The sequence below is a fragment of the Engystomops pustulosus genome, chromosome 7 (genome assembly GCF_040894005.1).
Source record: "Engystomops pustulosus chromosome 7, aEngPut4.maternal, whole genome shotgun sequence".
NCBI lineage: Eukaryota > Metazoa > Chordata > Amphibia > Anura > Leptodactylidae > Engystomops > Engystomops pustulosus.
Genome location: NC_092417.1, coordinates 4,076,547 through 4,096,687, shown reverse-complemented (window position 1 = coordinate 4,096,687; position 20,141 = coordinate 4,076,547). Strand labels below are relative to the sequence as shown.

The window sequence follows — 20,141 nt, the reverse complement described above, 5'->3', positions numbered from 1 at the left end:
AGAGGGGAACCAAGGCGTCCTTAAAGGTCTTATAAAACTCGGATGTTAAGCCATCCGGGCCTGGTGATTTCTTGAGGGCGAGCCCTTCAATCGCCAGGCTGACTTCCTCTTCCCTGATCATCTCTGTCAAAACATCAAGAGAGGGGTCTACTCCTGGCTCAGGGACAGTTTCAGCCAGGAAAGCCGACATCACATCCCGATCTAGATCCTTCCTGCCCAAGAGGTGCGAGTAGAAGGATCTGACGACCTCCAGGATCCCTGATCTGGACCTTTTCAGGGATCCCGTACTGTCAACCAGTCCTGTGACAACTTTACCATTCACTGACATCTTGCAGTTTCTGTAAGGGTCGGGCGAGCGGTATTTCCCGTAATCCCTCTCAAAAACCAAAGATGCGTGTCTATCGTACTGACACCTCTTCAGCAAGGATTTCACTCTGGAGATGTCCTCACGACTACCTCCAGTCGAGACGAGATGCTCGAGTTTCCTCCTCAGGCCCTGATACAGGCGGTACCTGTCCAGGCTCCTGAGGCTCGAGAGCTGGCGGAAGAATCTCGCCACCCTTTTCTTGAGCATCTCCCACCACTCTGACTTACTGCTACAAAGGCCCAGCAATGGTACCTGGCTCTGAAGAAAGTCCTCAAAGGATTGTCTGATCTCTGCTTCTTCCAGGAGAGACGAATTGAGCTTCCAGTAGCCTCTTCCCATCCGGGGGGTCTCTGTAACATTCAGAGAAAACAAAATTAGACAGTGGTCGGAGAACTCCACCTCAACAACGGACACTGGTGAAGAAATGGCTTCCTCCTTTAAATAAAACCTGTCTATTCTAGACCTGCAGCTACCCCTATAATAGGTGAACCCCGCGTGGCCTGGGGTGTGCCGGATGTGGACATCCACCAGGCGAGCCTCACTAGCTATGCTATTAAGAGCGACGCTATCATAAGTCAGCTTGTCTCTGGAACCTCCCCTATCCTGGGGCCTCGTGACAGCATTGAAGTCCCCTCCAAAGACCACCTGCCGACTTGTAAAAAGGTAGGGCTTGATCCTCATAAAGAGACACTTCCTGTCCCACTTGGACTGGGGACCATAGATGTTAATTAGGCGAAGTTCTTGTCCCTTCATGAGGACATCCAGGATCAGGCACCTCCCCATTTCTAACTCAATAACCCGTCGGCATTCTACCGGTGCGGTAAAAATGACCGCCACTCCGCTATACGGCTCGGCCGCAAGAGACCAATAGGAAGGCCCGTGTCTCCATTCCCTCTTAGCTTTAAACACGGCCGCCAAATCTGGCAGCCTGGTCTCCTGCAAAAATAAAATGTCGGCTTCAACGCGGCCGAGAAAATCAAAGGCCGCAAATCTAGCCGCATCAGACTTAATGCTGGCGACATTAATGGACGCCAGCGTCAACGGAGTGGGTGCCGCCATCATGAGTGATTGAGTTGGACGGCTTTCTTTTTACCCATCTTACCACCACCCTCGGGAAATGAACACCCCCTTTTTAGACATATTGTGGTGTCCATCTCCCGCACCTCTGATGCTTCAGGGGCAGATCCAGGACCTGCCCCCTCATCCTCGTCTCCAGACTCTGGGCCAGTCTCCCCTCCTGAGGACCCTGACTCCCCAGGGGGAGACTCGGCACCCCCTGCAGGCTCCGCCACCTCTGGCCCTTCACCCTCAGCCCCTCCATCGGCAGGAGAGGCTCCATCCAGGGCCAGAAATCGATTTGAAAGTTCGACCAGCAGGGGGTTGGTTGCACCTTCCTTGGGTACCTTAGTCAGGGTGGGAGAAGATCTTACACCTCCCTTCTTTTTACCCTTTTTCTTCTTTTTGGCGCCACGCTTACGCTTTTCCTCTAGCCACGCCCTATTATCCTCGTCCATACTCTCATAATGGGAGGAGTCTGAGGACGTGGCACCTTCCTCTCTCTCGATCCTCCTGACCTCCTCATCCAGTACATCATCCCCTGGGGCCTCAGCGACAGGTGTGGTCTCCAGGATAGCGCCAGAGGTTGTCCCAGCAGCCTGAGACTCCCCCCGCTCTCTCTCCTGTTGACGCTTCTCTAGACGCCTTAGCTGGGCAGGCGTCTTTTTCCTGTCTTTCTTCCCTGGCCCCTCCATTCCTCCGCCTCTGCTAGTCCCCTCCCCAGCAGATTCAGCCTCATGGCTTTCATCCGCTGAGGTTGAGCCTGCATTAGCGAAGGAAAGAGGACAACGACTGTACGGGTGACCGAGATCACCACACAGGTTACACCTAATCTGCCCTGTACAGGATGCAGCGAGATGGCCGACACCCCCACACAACGCACACTTCTGCACGGTGCAGTTTGCGCTGAAATGTGTGGGGTCACCGCACCTGTGACACAGCTTAGGCTGCCCCCGGTAGAAGATCAGGATCCGATCCCTCCACAGGAAGGCTGATGAAGGGATGTGGGCGACTGAGTTACCTGAACGCCTCAACTTCACCATGAAGGTCCAGGCCCCTGACCAGATACCAAACTCATCACGATTTTTCTCGGGTACTCCCAGTACCTCTCCATAACGATTTATCCAGGTCATGATGTCAAAGCAAGATAGTGATTCGTTACGGGTAAGAACGGTCACTTTCTTGACCTCGCTCTGGCGGGACACTGCTTGCACAGCAAAGTCCCGCCACTCGGGCTCGTTGTATCTCAGCTCATAGTTGGACCAGAAGAGCTCAAGCCCCTCCGGCCGAACAAAGCTGATATCAAACTCAGATGTACCATAGGGATGGATCAAGGCAAAGATGTCAGCCGCCTTGAAGTCCATCTTCAGCAGCAGCTCAACTACCCGTGCCCGAGGGGGACACACATCACTGCCACGCCACCGAAGACAGACCACAATCGCCGCTGGTCCTTAGCCGGTGTGAGGCGCCGCTGATCTCTGGTCTGCACAGAATTCTCATTATCCCCAACACCGACAAAGAACAATAATTTCTGTGTGGGAGATCCGGAGCCCTCAGCCTCAGCGTCCCCTCCACACTGCCGCCACCCCTCAACTGGGTGATTAGCGGCAACAGCATGAAGAGGCGCTGAGGCACCGGAAGCTGCCACCAGTGCCGGGCTATCCCCCCCTCCCACCGGGGGACGCACCACAGCACTGGATTTTGATGTTATCGCCACATCCGAGCCGCCCTGACTGTCCGGCCTTGCGGCCGATGCCTCCCCTGCTCCCCCACTGTTACCACAAACAGAGACGGAGCCCATCGCCACATCAGATGTCACACCTGTAATCTCCCTGCACCTTTGCACCGGGTCCACAGCAGAACTCGGGGGGGTTTGGGTAGCAGGGCTTGCACAGTGAGCTGACCCTGCGCTTTGCCCGGAGGGTGTACAGGGAGGGGGGTAAAGATGAATCTTACCTCTTCTTGCTGCTTTGGCCTGGTCTTCTTCGCCTTCCTCCGGCTGCTCCCCCCTGCGGCTTCCTCTGGGAGCTCATCACCAAAGGAAAAGTTCTCCATGCGCACTGGGGACTCGAGCAGCCGGATCTGCGCCATGAGCGCCCCTCCCTGGCTGCCGGTGTCACTGTCCTCCCCCGAGCGAGGTGTTACTGCTGGCTGTCCTGCAGGGGGCCCACTGCACGAGGCCTGCTGATCTTCCTACAGGCCGCCAGGTGGGAACTGCTGCTCGTTATCATCATCATCCTCCTCCTCCACCTGGCTCGCAGGCTGCAACCCCTTCAGCCTTTGCTCTCTGTTATCAGCCATTTCTGAAAATCTGTCATCATTTAAAAGTTTTTCTTTAAATGGACCACTATTGTCACAAATAAATGTCTTTCTTTCTATAAACTTATCAATCTCAGCAGTAAGTTTTTTAATCTCTGCAAGAATCTCGGTCTTGCGCTTCTTTGGCGCCCTGGAGCGGGCACAGCACAGCTCCCCCTGTAGCCTCCTGATGGTCTTGGTCGCCTCTTCGTACTCACAGAGGTGGCTCTGGACCCGGGAGGCATAGGTGGACAGAGACTCCCGGGGCCCCTGCACCACCCAGCCTCCCACCGCATGGTCAGCCTTACCTCTGTGAGCACTCCGCTTCATGTCTCCAGCCCCGGAAGGACCGCTCTCACCCGCACCAACATCCAGCTTCTTGCTGCGTCGCTTCACACTAGACCCAGGGGGAGTAGGAGCCGTATTACTACGACTCCTGGTGGAACGTCTCACCCCTGAGTCCTCCATAGCGCTGACCGGTAGCTGGCTACCCCTGTCCCCCGCCGGCCTGGCCCGGGAAGCAGGAGCCTGGGAGTCGGCTCCCTCACTCATACCCAGGAACCTCACTCCCTCCCTGGGAGAGCAGAGGGCAGGCCCCAGGTGGATAGATGGATCTTCAGGAGAACAAACACAGAGCAGCTCCACACACAGCAACACCCTCCTCTAACGCGGTAACCACCTCCAGAGCTGCACTCCTGTGTGATACTGCTGAGCTGTGTATCTAATCCTATCCTGTGTGATACTGCTGAGCTGTGTATCTCATCCTCTCCTGTGTGATACTGCTGAGCTGTGTATCTAATCCTTTCCTGTGTGATACTGTCTGCTGAGCTGTGTATCTAATCCTCTCCTGTGTGATACTGCTGAGCTGTGTATCTAATCCTCTCCTGTGTGATACTGTCTGCTGAGCTGTGTATCTAATCCTCTCCTGTGTGATACTGCTGAGCTGTGTATCTAATCCTCTCCTGTGTGATACTGCTGAGCCGTGTATCTAATCCTCTCCTGTGTGATACTGCAGAGCTGTGTATCTAATCCTATCCTGTGTGATACTGCTGAGCTGTGTATCTAATCCTCTCCTGTGTGATACAGTCTGCTGAGCTGTGTATCTAATCCTCCTCTGTGTGATACAGCTGAGCTGTGTATCTAATCCTCCTCTGTGTGATACAGCTGAGCTGTGTATCTAATCCTCTCCTGTGTGATAATGCTGAGCCGTGTATCTAAAGCGGTGTATCTAATCCTCTCCTGTGTGATACTGCAGAGCTGTGTATCTAATCCTCTCCTGTGTGATACTGCTGAGCTGTGTATCTAAAGCGGTGTATCTAATCCTCTCCTGTGTGATACTGCAGAGCTGTGTATCTAATCCTATCCTGTGTGATACTGCTGAGCCGTGTATCTAAAGCTGTGTATCTAATCCTCTCCTGTGTGATACTGCAGAGCTGTGTATCTAATCCTCTCCTGTGTGATACTGCTGAGCTGTGTATCTAATCCTGTGTGATACTGCTGAGCCGTGTATCTAATCCTATCCTGTGTGATACTGCTGAGCCGTGTATCTAAAGCGGTGTATCTAATCCTCTCCTGTGTGATACTGCTGAGCCGTGTATCTAATCCTATCCTGTGTGATACTGCAGAGCTGTGTATCTAATCCTCTCCTGTGTGATACTGCTGAGCTGTGTATCTAATCCTCTCCTGTGTGATACTGCTGAGCTGTGTATCTAATCCTCTCCTGTGTGATACTGCTGAGCTGTGTATCTAATCCTGTGTGATACTGCTGAGCCGTGTATCTAATCCTATCCTGTGTGATACTGCTGAGCCGTGTATCTAAAGCGGTGTATCTAATCCTCTCCTGTGTGATACTGCTGAGCCGTGTATCTAATCCTATCCTGTGTGATACTGCTGAGCTGTGTATCTAATCCTCTCCTGTGTGATACTGCTGAGCTGTGTATCTAATCCTCTCTTGTGTGATACTGCTGAGCTGTGTATCTAATCCTACCCTGTGTGATACTGCTGAGCTGTGTATCTAATCCTCTCATGTGTGATACTGCTGAGCCGTGTATCTAGTCCTCTCCTGTGTGATACTGCTGAGCCGTGTATCTAATCCTCTCCTGTGTGATACTGCTGAGCTGTGTATCTCATCCTCTCCTGTGTGATACTGCTGAGCTGTGTATCTAATCCTTTCCTGTGTGATACTGTCTGCTGAGCTGTGTATCTAATCCTCTCCTGTGTGATACTGCTGAGCTGTGTATCTGATCCTCTCCTGTGTGATACTGTCTGCTGAGCTGTGTATCTAATCCTCTCCTGTGTGATACTGCTGAGCTGTGTATCTAATCCTCTCCTGTGTGATACTGCTGAGCCGTGTATCTAATCCTCTCCTGTGTGATACTGCAGAGCTGTGTATCTAATCCTATCCTGTGTGATACTGCTGAGCTGTGTATCTAAAGCGGTGTATCTAATCCTCTCCTGTGTGATAATGCTGAGCCGTGTATCTAAAGCGGTGTATCTAATCCTCTCCTGTGTGATACTGCAGAGCTGTGTATCTAATCCTCTCCTGTGTGATACTGCTGAGCTGTGTATCTAAAGCGGTGTATCTAATCCTCTCCTGTGTGATACTGCAGAGCTGTGTATCTAATCCTATCCTGTGTGATACTGCTGAGCCGTGTATCTAAAGCTGTGTATCTAATCTTCTCCTGTGTGATACTGCAGAGCTGTGTATCTAATCCTCTCCTGTGTGATACTGCTGAGCTGTGTATCTAATCCTGTGTGATACTGCTGAGCCGTGTATCTAATCCTATCCTGTGTGATACTGCTGAGCCGTGTATCTAAAGCGGTGTATCTAATCCTCTCCTGTGTGATACTGCTGAGCCGTGTATCTAATCCTATCCTGTGTGATACTGCTGAGCTGTGTATCTAATCCTCTCCTGTGTGATACTGCTGAGCTGTGTATCTAATTCTCTCCTGTGTGATACTGCTGAGCCGTGTATCTAATCCTATCCTGTGTGATACTGCTGAGCTGTGTATCTAATCCTGTGTGATACTGCTGAGCTGTGTATCTAATTCTCTCCTGTGTGATACTGCTGAGCCGTGTATCTAATACTCTCCTGTGTGATACAGCTAAGCCGTGTATCTAATCCTCTCCTGTGTGATACTGCTGAGCCGTGTATCTAATCCTCTCCTGTGTGATACAGCTGAGCTGTGTATCTAATTCTCTCCTGTGTGATAATGCTGAGCCGTGTATCTAAAGCTGTGTATCTAATCCTCTCCTGTGTGATACTGCTGAGCTGTGTATCTAATCCTCTCCTGTGTGATACTGCTGAGCTGTGTATCTAATCCTCTCCTGTGTGATACTGCTGAGCTGTGTATCTAATCCTATCCTGTGTGATACTGCTGAGCTGTGTATCTAATCCTCTCCTGTGTGATACTACTGAGCCGTGTATCTAATCCTCTCCTGTGTGATACTGCTGAGCCGTGTATCTAATCCTCTCCTGTGTGATACAGCTGAGCTGTGTATCTAATCCTCTCCTGTGTGATACTGCTGAGCCGTGTATCTAAAGCTGTGTATCTAATCCTCTCCTGTGTGATACTACTGAGCCGTGTATCTAATCCTCTCCTGTGTGATACTGCTGAGCCGTGTATCTAATCCTATCCTGTGTGATACTGCTGAGCCGTGTATCTAATTCTCTCCTGTGTGATAATGCTGAGCTGTGTATCTAATCCTCTCCTGTGTGATACTGCTGAGCCGTGTATCTAAAGCTGTGTATCTAATCCTCTCCTGTGTGATACTACTGAGCCGTGTATCTAATCCTCTCCTGTGTGATACTGCTGAGCCGTGTATCTAATCCTATCCTGTGTGATACTGCTGAGCCGTGTATCTAATCCTCTCCTGTGTGATACTGCTGAGCTGTGTATCTAATCCTCTCCTGTGTGATACTGCTGAGCCGTGTATCTAATCCTCTCCTGTGTGATACAGCTGAGCTGTGTATCTAATTCTCTCCTGTGTGATAATGCTGAGCCGTGTATCTAAAGCTGTGTATCTAATCCTCTCCTGTGTGATACTGACTGCTGAGCTGTGTATCTAATCCTCTCCTGTGTGATACTGCTGAGCTGTGTATCTAATCCTCTCCTGTGTGATACTACTGAGCCGTGTATCTAATCCTCTCCTGTGTGATACTGCTGAGCCGTGTATCTAATCCTCTCCTGTGTGATACAGCTGAGTTGTGTATCTAATCCTCTCCTGTGTGATACTGCTGAGCCGTGTATCTAAAGCTGTGTATCTAATCCTCTCCTGTGTGATACTGACTGCTGAGCCGTGTATCTAATCCTCTCCTGTGTGATACAGCTGAGCTGTGTATCTAATCCTCTCCTGTGTGATACTGCTGAGCCGTGTATCTAATCCTCTCCTGTGTGATACTGCTGTTCTGTGTATCTAATCCTATCCTGTGTGATACTGCTGAGCCGTGTATCTAATCCTATCCTGTGTGATACTGCTGAGCTGTGTATCTAATCCTCTCCTGTGTGATACTGCTGAGCTGTGTATCTAATCCTCTCCTGTGTGATACTGCTGAGCTGTGTATCTAATCCTCCCCTGTGGGATACAGCCTGCTGAGCTATGTATCTAATCCTTTCCTGTGTGATACTGCTGAGCCATGTATCTAATCCTCTCATGTGTAATACTGCTGAGCTGTGTATCTAATCCTCCCCTGTGTGATACAGCTGAGCTGTGTATCTAATCCTCTCCTGTATGATACTACTGAGCCGTGTATCTAATCCTCTCCTGTGTGATACAGCTGAGTTGTGTATCTAATCCTCTCCTGTGTGATACTGCTGAGCCGTGTATCTAAAGCTGTGTATCTAATCCTCTCCTGTGTGATACTGACTGCTGAGCCGTGTATCTAATCCTCTCCTGTGTGATACAGCTGAGCTGTGTATCTAATCCTCTCCTGTGTGATACTGCTGAGCCGTGTATCTAATCCTCTCCTGTGTGATACTGCTGTTCTGTGTATCTAATCCTATCCTGTGTGATACTGCTGAGCCGTGTATCTAATCCTATCCTGTGTGATACTGCTGAGCTGTGTATCTAATCCTCTCCTGTGTGATACTGCTGAGCTGTGTATCTAATCCTCTCCTGTGTGATACTGCTGAGCTGTGTATCTAATCCTCTCCTGTGTGATACTGCTGAGCCGTGTATCTAATCCTATCCTGTGTGATACTGCTGAGCTGTGTATCTAATCCTCTCCTGTGTGATACAGCTGAGCTGTGTATCTAATCCTCTCCTGTGTGATACTGCTGAGCCGTGTATCTAATCCTCTCCTGTGTGATACTGCTGTTCTGTGTATCTAATCCTTTCCTGTGTGATACTGCTGAGCCATGTATCTAATCCTCTCATGTGTAATACTGCTGAGCTGTGTATCTAATCCTCCCCTGTGTGATACAGCTGAGCTGTTTATCTAATACTCTCCTGTGTGATACAGCTGAGCCGTGTATCTAATCCTCTCCTGTGTGATACAGCTGAGCCGTGTATCTAATCCTCTCCTGTGTGATACTGCTGAGCTGTGTATCTAATTCTCTCCTGTGTGATACTGCTGAGCCGTGTATCTAATCCTATCCTGTGTGATACTGCTGAGCTGTGTATCTAATCCTCTCCTGTGTGATACTGCTGAGCTGTGTATCTAATTCTCTCCTGTGTGATACAGTCTGCTGAGCTGTGTATCTAATCCTATCCTGTGTGATACTGCTGAGCTGTGTATCTAATCCTCTCCTGTGCGATACTGCTGAGCTGTGTATCTAATCCTCTCCTGTGTGATACTGCTGAGCTGTGTATCTAATCCTCCCCTGTGGGATACAGCCTGCTGAGCTATGTATCTAATCCTTTCCTGTGTGATACTGCTGAGCCATGTATCTAATCCTCTCATGTGTAATAGTGCTGAGCTGTGTATCTAATCCTCTCCTGTGTGATACTGCTGAGCTGTGTATCTAATCCTCTCCTGTGTGATACTGCTGAGCTGTGTATCTAATTCTCTCCTGTGTGATACTGCTGAGCTGTGTATCTAATCCTCTCCTGTATGATACTACTGAGCCGTGTATCTAATCCTCTCCTGTGTGATACTGCTGAGCCGTGTATCTAATCCTCTCCTGTGTGATACAGCTGAGTTGTGTATCTAATCCTCTCCTGTGTGATACTGCTGAGCCGTGTATCTAAAGCTGTGTATCTAATCCTCTCCTGTGTGATACTGACTGCTGAGCCGTGTATCTAATCCTCTCCTGTGTGATACAGCTGAGCTGTGTATCTAATCCTCTCCTGTGTGATACTGCTGAGCCGTGTATCTAATCCTCTCCTGTGTGATACTGCTGTTCTGTGTATCTAATCCTATCCTGTGTGATACTGCTGAGCCGTGTATCTAATCCTATCCTGTGTGATACTGCTGAGCTGTGTATCTAATCCTCTCCTGTGTGATACTGCTGAGCTGTGTATCTAATCCTCTCCTGTGTGATACTGCTGAGCTGTGTATCTAATCCTCCCCTGTGGGATACAGCCTGCTGAGCTATGTATCTAATCCTTTCCTGTGTGATACTGCTGAGCCATGTATCTAATCCTCTCATGTGTAATACTGCTGAGCTGTGTATCTAATCCTCCCCTGTGTGATACAGCTGAGCTGTTTATCTAATACTCTCCTGTGTGATACAGCTGAGCCGTGTATCTAATCCTCTCCTGTGTGATACAGCTGAGCCGTGTATCTAATCCTCTCCTGTGTGATACTGCTGAGCTGTGTATCTAATCCTCTCCTGTGTGATACTGCTGAGCCGTGTATCTAATCCTCTCCTGTGTGATACAGCTGAGCTGTGTATCTAATTCTCTCCTGTGTGATAATGCTGAGCCGTGTATCTAAAGCTGTGTATCTAATCCTCTCCTGTGTGATACTGACTGCTGAGCTGTGTATCTAATCCTCTCCTGTGTGATACTGCTGAGCTGTGTATCTAATCCTCTCCTGTATGATACTACTGAGCCGTGTATCTAATCCTCTCCTGTGTGATACTGCTGAGCCGTGTATCTAATCCTCTCCTGTGTGATACAGCTGAGTTGTGTATCTAATCCTCTCCTGTGTGATACTGCTGAGCCGTGTATCTAAAGCTGTGTATCTAATCCTCTCCTGTGTGATACTGACTGCTGAGCCGTGTATCTAATCCTCTCCTGTGTGATACAGCTGAGCTGTGTATCTAATCCTCTCCTGTGTGATACTGCTGAGCCGTGTATCTAATCCTCTCCTGTGTGATACTGCTGTTCTGTGTATCTAATCCTATCCTGTGTGATACTGCTGAGCCGTGTATCTAATCCTATCCTGTGTGATACTGCTGAGCTGTGTATCTAATCCTCTCCTGTGTGATACTGCTGAGCTGTGTATCTAATTCTCTCCTGTGTGATACAGTCTGCTGAGCTGTGTATCTAATCCTATCCTGTGTGATACTGCTGAGCTGTGTATCTAATCCTCTCCTGTGCGATACTGCTGAGCTGTGTATCTAATCCTCTCCTGTGTGATACTGCTGAGCTGTGTATCTAATCCTCCCCTGTGGGATACAGCCTGCTGAGCTATGTATCTAATCCTTTCCTGTGTGATACTGCTGAGCCATGTATCTAATCCTCTCATGTGTAATAGTGCTGAGCTGTGTATCTAATCCTCTCCTGTGTGATACTGCTGAGCTGTGTATCTAATCCTCTCCTGTGTGATACTGCTGAGCTGTGTATCTAATTCTCTCCTGTGTGATACAGTCTGCTGAGCTGTGTATCTAATCCTATCCTGTGTGATACTGCTGAGCTGTGTATATAATCCTCTCCTGTGCGATACTGCTGAGCTGTGTATCTAATCCTCTCCTGTGTGATACTGCTGAGCTGTGTATCTAATCCTCCCCTGTGGGATACAGCCTGCTGAGCTATGTATCTAATCCTTTCCTGTGTGATACTGCTGAGCCATGTATCTAATCCTCTAATGTGTAATAGTGCTGAGCTGTGTATCTAATCCTCTCCTGTGTGATACTGCTGAGCTGTGTATCTAATCCTCTCATGTGTAATAGTGCTGAGCTGTGTATCTAATCCTCTCCTGTGTGATACTGCTGAGCTGTGTATCTAATCCTCTCCTGTGTGATACTGCTGAGCTGTGTATCTAATCCTCCCCTGTGTGATACAGCCTGCTGAGCTATGTATCTAATCCTTTCCTGTGTGATACTGCTGAGCCATGTATCTAATCCTCTCCTGTGTGATACTGCTGAGCTGGGTATCTAATCCTCTCATGTGTAATAGTGCTGAGCTGCGTATCTAATCCTCTCCTGTGTGATACAGCTGAGCTGTGTATCTAATACTCTCCTGTGTGATACAGCTGAGCTGTGTATCTAATCCTCTCCTGTGTGATACTGACTGCTGAGCTGTGTATCTAATCCTCTCCTGTGTGATACTGCTGAGCTGTGTATCTAATCCTCTCCTGTGTGATACAGCTGAGCTGTGTATCTAATCCTCTCCTGTGTGATACTGCTGAGCTGTGTATCTAATCCTGTGTGATACTGCTGAGCTGTGTATCTAATCCTGTGTGATACTGCTGAGCTGTGTATCCAATCCTATCCTGTGTGATACTGCTGAGCTGTGTATCTAATCCTCTCCTGTGTGATACTGACAGCTGAGCTGTGTATCTAATCCTATCCTGTGTGATACTGCTGAGCCGTGTATCTAATCCTCTCCTGTGTGATACTGCAGAGCTGTGTATCTAATCCTCTCCTGTGTGATACTGACAGCTGAGCTGTGTATCTAATCCTATCCTGTGTGATACTGCTGAGCCGTGTATCTAATCCTATCCTGTGTGATACTGCTGAGCCGTTTATCTAAAGCTGTGTATCTAATCCTCTCCTGTGTGATACTGCAGAGCTGTGTATCTAATCCTCTCCTGTGTGATACTGACAGCTGAGCTGTGTATCTAATCCTATCCTGTGTGATACTGCTGAGCCATGTATCTAATCCTCTCCTGTGTGATACTGCTGAGCTGTGTATCTAATCCTCTCATGTGTAATAGTGCTGAGCTGTGTATCTAATCCTCTCCTGTGTGATACAGCTGAGCTGTGTATCTAATACTCTCCTGTGTGATACAGCTGAGCCGTGTATCTAATCCTCTCCTGTGTGATACTGACTGCTGAGCTGTGTATCTAATCCTCTCCTGTGTGATACTCTCTGCTGAGCTGTGTATCTAATCCTCTCCTGTGTGATACTGCCTGCTGAGCTGTGTATCTAATCCTATCCTCTGTGATACTGCTGAGCTGTGTATCTAATCCTCCCCTGTGGGATACAGCCTGCTGAGCTATGTATCTAATCCTTTCCTGTGTGATACTGCTGAGCCATGTATCTAATCCTCTCCTGTGTGATACTGCTGAGCTGTGTATCTAATCCTCTCATGTGTAATAGTGCTGAGCTGTGTATCTAATCCTCTCCTGTGTGATACAGCTGAGCTGTGTATCTAATACTCTCCTGTGTGATACAGCTGAGCCGTGTATCTAATCCTCTCCTGTGTGATACTGACTGCTGAGCTGTGTATCTAATCCTCTCCTGTGTGATACTGCTGAGCTGTGTATCTAATCCTCTCCTGTGTGATACTGACTGCTGAGCTGTGTATCTAATCCTCTCCTGTGTGATACTGCTGAGCTGTGTATCTAATCCTCTCCTGTGTGATACTGCTGAGCTGTGTATCTAATCCTCTCCTGTGTGATACTGCTGAGCTGTGTATCTAATCCTGTGTGATACTGCTGAGCTGTGTATCCAATCCTATCCTGTGTGATACTGCTGAGCTGTGTATCTAATCCTCTCCTGTGTGATACTGACAGCTGAGCTGTGTATCTAATCCTATCCTGTGTGATACTGCTGAGCCATGTATCTAATCCTCTCCTGTGTGATACAGCTGAGCTGTGTATCTAATACTCTCCTGTGTGATACAGCTGAGCCGTGTATCTAATCCTCTCCTGTGTGATACTGACTGCTGAGCTGTGTATCTAATCCTCTCCTGTGTGATACTGCTGAGCTGTGTATCTAATCCTCTCCTGTGTGATACTGACTGCTGAGCTGTGTATCTAATCCTCTCCTGTGTGATACTGCTGAGCTGTGTATCTAATCCTCTCCTGTGTGATACTGCTGAGCTGTGTATCTAATTCTCTCCTGTGTGATACTGCTGAGCCGTGTATCTAATCCTCTCCTGTGTGATACTGCTGAGCTGTGTATCTAATCCTATCCTGTGTGATACTGCTGAGCTGTGTATCTAATCCTCTCCTGTGTGATACTACTGAGCCGTGTATCTAATCCTCTCCTGTGTGATACTGCTGAGCCGTGTATCTAATCCTCTCCTGTGTGATACAGCTGAGCTGTGTATCTAATCCTCTCCTGTGTGATACTGCTGAGCCGTGTATCTAAAGCTGTGTATCTAATCCTCTCCTGTGTGATACTGACTGCTGAGCTGTGTATCTAATCCTCTCCTGTGTGATACTGCTGAGCCGTGTATCTAATCCTCTCCTGTGTGATACAGCTGAGCTGTGTATCTAATTCTCTCCTGTGTGATAATGCTGAGCCGTGTATCTAAAGCTGTGTATCTAATCCTCTCCTGTGTGATACTGCTGAGCTGTGTATCTAATCCTCTCCTGTGTGATACTGCTGAGCTGTGTATCTAATTCTTTCCTGTGTGATACTGCTGAGCCGTGTATCTAATCCTATCCTGTGTGATACTGCTGAGCCGTGTATCTAATCCTGTGTGATACTGCTGAGCTGTGTATCTAATTCTCTCCTGTGTGATACTGCTGAGCCGTGTATCTAATACTCTCCTGTGTGATAATGCTGAGCCGTGTATCTAAAGCTGTGTATCTAATCCTCTCCTGTGTGATACTGACTGCTGAGCTGTGTATCTAATTCTCTCCTGTGTGATACTGCTGAGCCGTGTATCTAATACTCTCCTGTGTGATACAGCTAAGCTGTGTATCTAATCCTCTCCTGTGTGATACTGCTGAGCCGTGTATCTAATCCTCTCCTGTGTGATACAGCTGAGCTGTGTATCTAATTCTCTCCTGTGTGATAATGCTGAGCCGTGTATCTAAAGCTGTGTATCTAATCCTCTCCTGTGTGATACTGACTGCTGAGCTGTGTATCTAATCCTCTCCTGTGTGATACTGCTGAGCTGTGTATCTAATCCTCTCCTGTGTGATACTGCTGAGCTGTGTATCTAATCCTATCCTGTGTGATACTGCTGAGCTGTGTATCTAATCCTCTCCTGTGTGATACAGCTGAGCTGTGTATCTAATCCTCTCCTGTGTGATACTGCTGAGCCGTGTATCTAATCCTCTCCTGTGTGATACTGCTGAGCTGTGTATCTAATCCTCTCCTGTGTGATACAGTCTGCTGAGCTGTGTATCTAATCCTCTCCTGTGTGATACTGCTGTTCTGTGTATCTAATCCTATCCTGTGTGATACTGCTGAGCCGTGTATCTAATCCTATCCTGTGTGATACTGCTGAGCCGTGTATCTAATCCTCTCCTGTGTGATACTGCTGAGCTGTGTATCTAATACTCTCCTGTGTGATACAGCTGAGCTGTTTATCTAATACTCTCCTGTGTGATACAGCTGAGCCGTGTATCTAATCCTCTCCTGTGTGATACTGCTGAGCTGTGTATCTAATCCTCTCCTGTGTGATACTGCTGAGCTGTGTATCTAATCCTCTCATGTGTAATAGTGCTGAGCTGTGTATCTAATCCTCTCCTGTGTGATACTGCTGAGCTGTGTATCTAATTCTCTCCTGTGTGATACTGCTGAGCCGTGTATCTAATCCTATCCTGTGTGATACTGCTGAGCTGTGTATCTAATCCTATCCTGTGTGATACTGCTGAGCTGTGTATCTAATTCTCTCCTGTGTGATACAGTCTGCTGAGCTGTGTATCTAATCCTATCCTGTGTGATACTGCTGAGCTGTGTATATAATCCTCTCCTGTGCGATACTGCTGAGCTGTGTATCTAATCCTCTCCTGTGTGATACTGCTGAGCTGTGTATCTAATCCTCTCCTGTGTGATACTGCTGAGGTGTGTATCTAATCCTATCCTGTGTGATACTGCTGAGCTGTGTATCTAATCCTATCCTGTGTGATACTGCTGAGCCGTGTATCTAAAGCGGTGTATCTAATCCTCTCCTGTGTGATACTGCTGAGCCGTGTATCTAATCCTATCCTGTGTGATACTGCAGAGCTGTGTATCTAATCCTCTCCTGTGTGATACTGCTGAGCTGTGTATCTAATCCTCTCCTGTGTGATACTGCTGAGCTGTGTATCTAATCCTCTCCTGTGTGATACTGCTGAGCTGTGTATCTAATCCTGTGTGATACTGCTGAGCCGTGTATCTAATCCTATCCTGTGTGATACTGCTGAGCCGTGTATCTAAAGCGGTGTATCTAATCCTCTCCTGTGTGATACTGCTGAGCCGTGTATCTAATCCTATCCTGTGTGATACTGCTGAGCTGTGTATCTAATCCTCTCCTGTGTGATACTGCTGAGCTGTGTATCTAATCCTCTCTTGTGTGATACTGCTGAGCTGTGTATCTAATCCTACCCTGTGTGATACTGCTGAGCTGTGTATCTAATCCTCTCTTGTGTGATACTGCTGAGCTGTGTATCTAATCCTACCCTGTGTGATACTGCTGAGCCGTGTATCTAATCCTCTCCTGTGTGATACTGCTGAGCCGTGTATCTAATCCTCTCCTGTGTGATACTGCTGAGCCGTGTATCTAATCCTCTCCTGTGTGATACTGCAGAGCTGTGTATCTAATCCTATCCTGTGTGATACTGCTGAGCTGTGTATCTAAAGCGGTGTATCTAATCCTCTCCTGTGTGATAATGCTGAGCCGTGTATCTAAAGCGGTGTATCTAATCCTCTCCTGTGTGATACTGCAGAGCTGTGTATCTAATCCTCTCCTGTGTGATACTGCTGAGCTGTGTATCTAAAGCGGTGTATCTAATCCTCTCCTGTGTGATACTGCAGAGCTGTGTATCTAATCCTATCCTGTGTGATACTGCTGAGCCGTGTATCTAAAGCTGTGTATCTAATCCTCTCCTGTGTGATACTGCAGAGCTGTGTATCTAATCCTCTCCTGTGTGATACTGCTGAGCTGTGTATCTAATCCTGTGTGATACTGCTGAGCCGTGTATCTAATCCTATCCTGTGTGATACTGCTGAGCCGTGTATCTAAAGCGGTGTATCTAATCCTCTCCTGTGTGATACTGCTGAGCCGTGTATCTAATCCTATCCTGTGTGATACTGCTGAGCTGTGTATCTAATCCTCTCCTGTGTGATACTGCTGAGCTGTGTATCTAATTCTCTCCTGTGTGATACTGCTGAGCCGTGTATCTAATCCTATCCTGTGTGATACTGCTGAGCTGTGTATCTAATCCTGTGTGATACTGCTGAGCTGTGTATCTAATTCTCTCCTGTGTGATACTGCTGAGCCGTGTATCTAATACTCTCCTGTGTGATACAGCTAAGCCGTGTATCTAATCCTCTCCTGTGTGATACTGCTGAGCCGTGTATCTAATCCTCTCCTGTGTGATACAGCTGAGCTGTGTATCTAATTCTCTCCTGTGTGATAATGCTGAGCCGTGTATCTAAAGCTGTGTATCTAATCCTCTCCTGTGTGATACTGCTGAGCTGTGTATCTAATCCTCTCCTGTGTGATACTGCTGAGCTGTGTATCTAATCCTCTCCTGTGTGATACTGCTGAGCTGTGTATCTAATCCTATCCTGTGTGATACTGCTGAGCTGTGTATCTAATCCTCTCCTGTGTGATACTACTGAGCCGTGTATCTAATCCTCTCCTGTGTGATACTGCTGAGCCGTGTATCTAATCCTCTCCTGTGTGATACAGCTGAGCTGTGTATCTAATCCTCTCCTGTGTGATACTGCTGAGCCGTGTATCTAAAGCTGTGTATCTAATCCTCTCCTGTGTGATACTACTGAGCCGTGTATCTAATCCTATCCTGTGTGATACTGCTGAGCCGTGTATCTAATTCTCTCCTGTGTGATAATGCTGAGCTGTGTATCTAATCCTCTCCTGTGTGATACTGCTGAGCCGTGTATCTAAAGCTGTGTATCTAATCCTCTCCTGTGTGATACTACTGAGCCGTGTATCTAATCCTCTCCTGTGTGATACTGCTGAGCCGTGTATCTAATCCTATCCTGTGTGATACTGCTGAGCCGTGTATCTAATCCTCTCCTGTGTGATACTGCTGAGCTGTGTATCTAATCCTCTCCTGTGTGATACTGCTGAGCCGTGTATCTAATCCTCTCCTGTGTGATACAGCTGAGCTGTGTATCTAATTCTCTCCTGTGTGATAATGCTGAGCCGTGTATCTAAAGCTGTGTATCTAATCCTCTCCTGTGTGATACTGACTGCTGAGCTGTGTATCTAATCCTCTCCTGTGTGATACTGCTGAGCTGTGTATCTAATCCTCTCCTGTGTGATACTACTGAGCCGTGTATCTAATCCTCTCCTGTGTGATACTGCTGAGCCGTGTATCTAATCCTCTCCTGTGTGATACAGCTGAGTTGTGTATCTAATCCTCTCCTGTGTGATACTGCTGAGCCGTGTATCTAAAGCTGTGTATCTAATCCTCTCCTGTGTGATACTGACTGCTGAGCCGTGTATCTAATCCTCTCCTGTGTGATACAGCTGAGCTGTGTATCTAATCCTCTCCTGTGTGATACTGCTGAGCCGTGTATCTAATCCTCTCCTGTGTGATACTGCTGTTCTGTGTATCTAATCCTATCCTGTGTGATACTGCTGAGCCGTGTATCTAATCCTATCCTGTGTGATACTGCTGAGCTGTGTATCTAATCCTCTCCTGTGTGATACTGCTGAGCTGTGTATCTAATCCTCTCCTGTGTGATACTGCTGAGCTGTGTATCTAATCCTCCCCTGTGGGATACAGCCTGCTGAGCTATGTATCTAATCCTTTCCTGTGTGATACTGCTGAGCCATGTATCTAATCCTCTCATGTGTAATACTGCTGAGCTGTGTATCTAATCCTCCCCTGTGTGATACAGCTGAGCTGTTTATCTAATACTCTCCTGTGTGATACAGCTGAGCCGTGTATCTAATCCTCTCCTGTGTGATACAGCTGAGCCGTGTATCTAATCCTCTCCTGTGTGATACTGCTGAGCTGTGTATCTAATCCTCTCCTGTGTGATACTGCTGAGCCGTGTATCTAATCCTCTCCTGTGTGATACAGCTGAGCTGTGTATCTAATTCTCTCCTGTGTGATAATGCTGAGCCGTGTATCTAAAGCTGTGTATCTAATCCTCTCCTGTGTGATACTGACTGCTGAGCTGTGTATCTAATCCTCTCCTGTGTGATACTGCTGAGCTGTGTATCTAATCCTCTCCTGTATGATACTACTGAGCCGTGTATCTAATCCTCTCCTGTGTGATACTGCTGAGCCGTGTATCTAATCCTCTCCTGTGTGATACAGCTGAGTTGTGTATCTAATCCTCTCCTGTGTGATACTGCTGAGCCGTGTATCTAAAGCTGTGTATCTAATCCTCTCCTGTGTGATACTGACTGCTGAGCCGTGTATCTAATCCTCTCCTGTGTGATACAGCTGAGCTGTGTATCTAATCCTCTCCTGTGTGATACTGCTGAGCCGTGTATCTAATCCTCTCCTGTGTGATACTGCTGTTCTGTGTATCTAATCCTATCCTGTGTGATACTGCTGAGCCGTGTATCTAATCCTATCCTGTGTGATACTGCTGAGCTGTGTATCTAATCCTCTCCTGTGTGATACTGCTGAGCTGTGTATCTAATCCTCTCCTGTGTGATACTGCTGAGCTGTGTATCTAATCCTCCCCTGTGGGATACAGCCTGCTGAGCTATGTATCTAATCCTTTCCTGTGTGATACTGCTGAGCCATGTATCTAATCCTCTCATGTGTAATACTGCTGAGCTGTGTATCTAATCCTCCCCTGTGTGATACAGCTGAGCTGTTTATCTAATACTCTCCTGTGTGATACAGCTGAGCCGTGTATCTAATCCTCTCCTGTGTGATACAGCTGAGCCGTGTATCTAATCCTCTCCTGTGTGATACTGCTGAGCTGTGTATCTAATTCTCTCCTGTGTGATACTGCTGAGCCGTGTATCTAATCCTATCCTGTGTGATACTGCTGAGCTGTGTATCTAATCCTCTCCTGTGTGATACTGCTGAGCTGTGTATCTAATTCTCTCCTGTGTGATACAGTCTGCTGAGCTGTGTATCTAATCCTATCCTGTGTGATACTGCTGAGCTGTGTATCTAATCCTCTCCTGTGCGATACTGCTGAGCTGTGTATCTAATCCTCTCCTGTGTGATACTGCTGAGCTGTGTATCTAATCCTCCCCTGTGGGAT

The 20,141-nt window shown here is 47.7% G+C and overlaps 1 protein-coding gene across 1 annotated transcript in view; it reads left to right on the top strand.

The window, feature by feature from the left end:
* The window catches only part of LOC140069140 (NACHT, LRR and PYD domains-containing protein 12-like), a 129,915-nt gene that overhangs the window by 37,776 nt on the left and 71,998 nt on the right, over window positions 1-20,141 (top strand). The window lies entirely within an intron of this gene.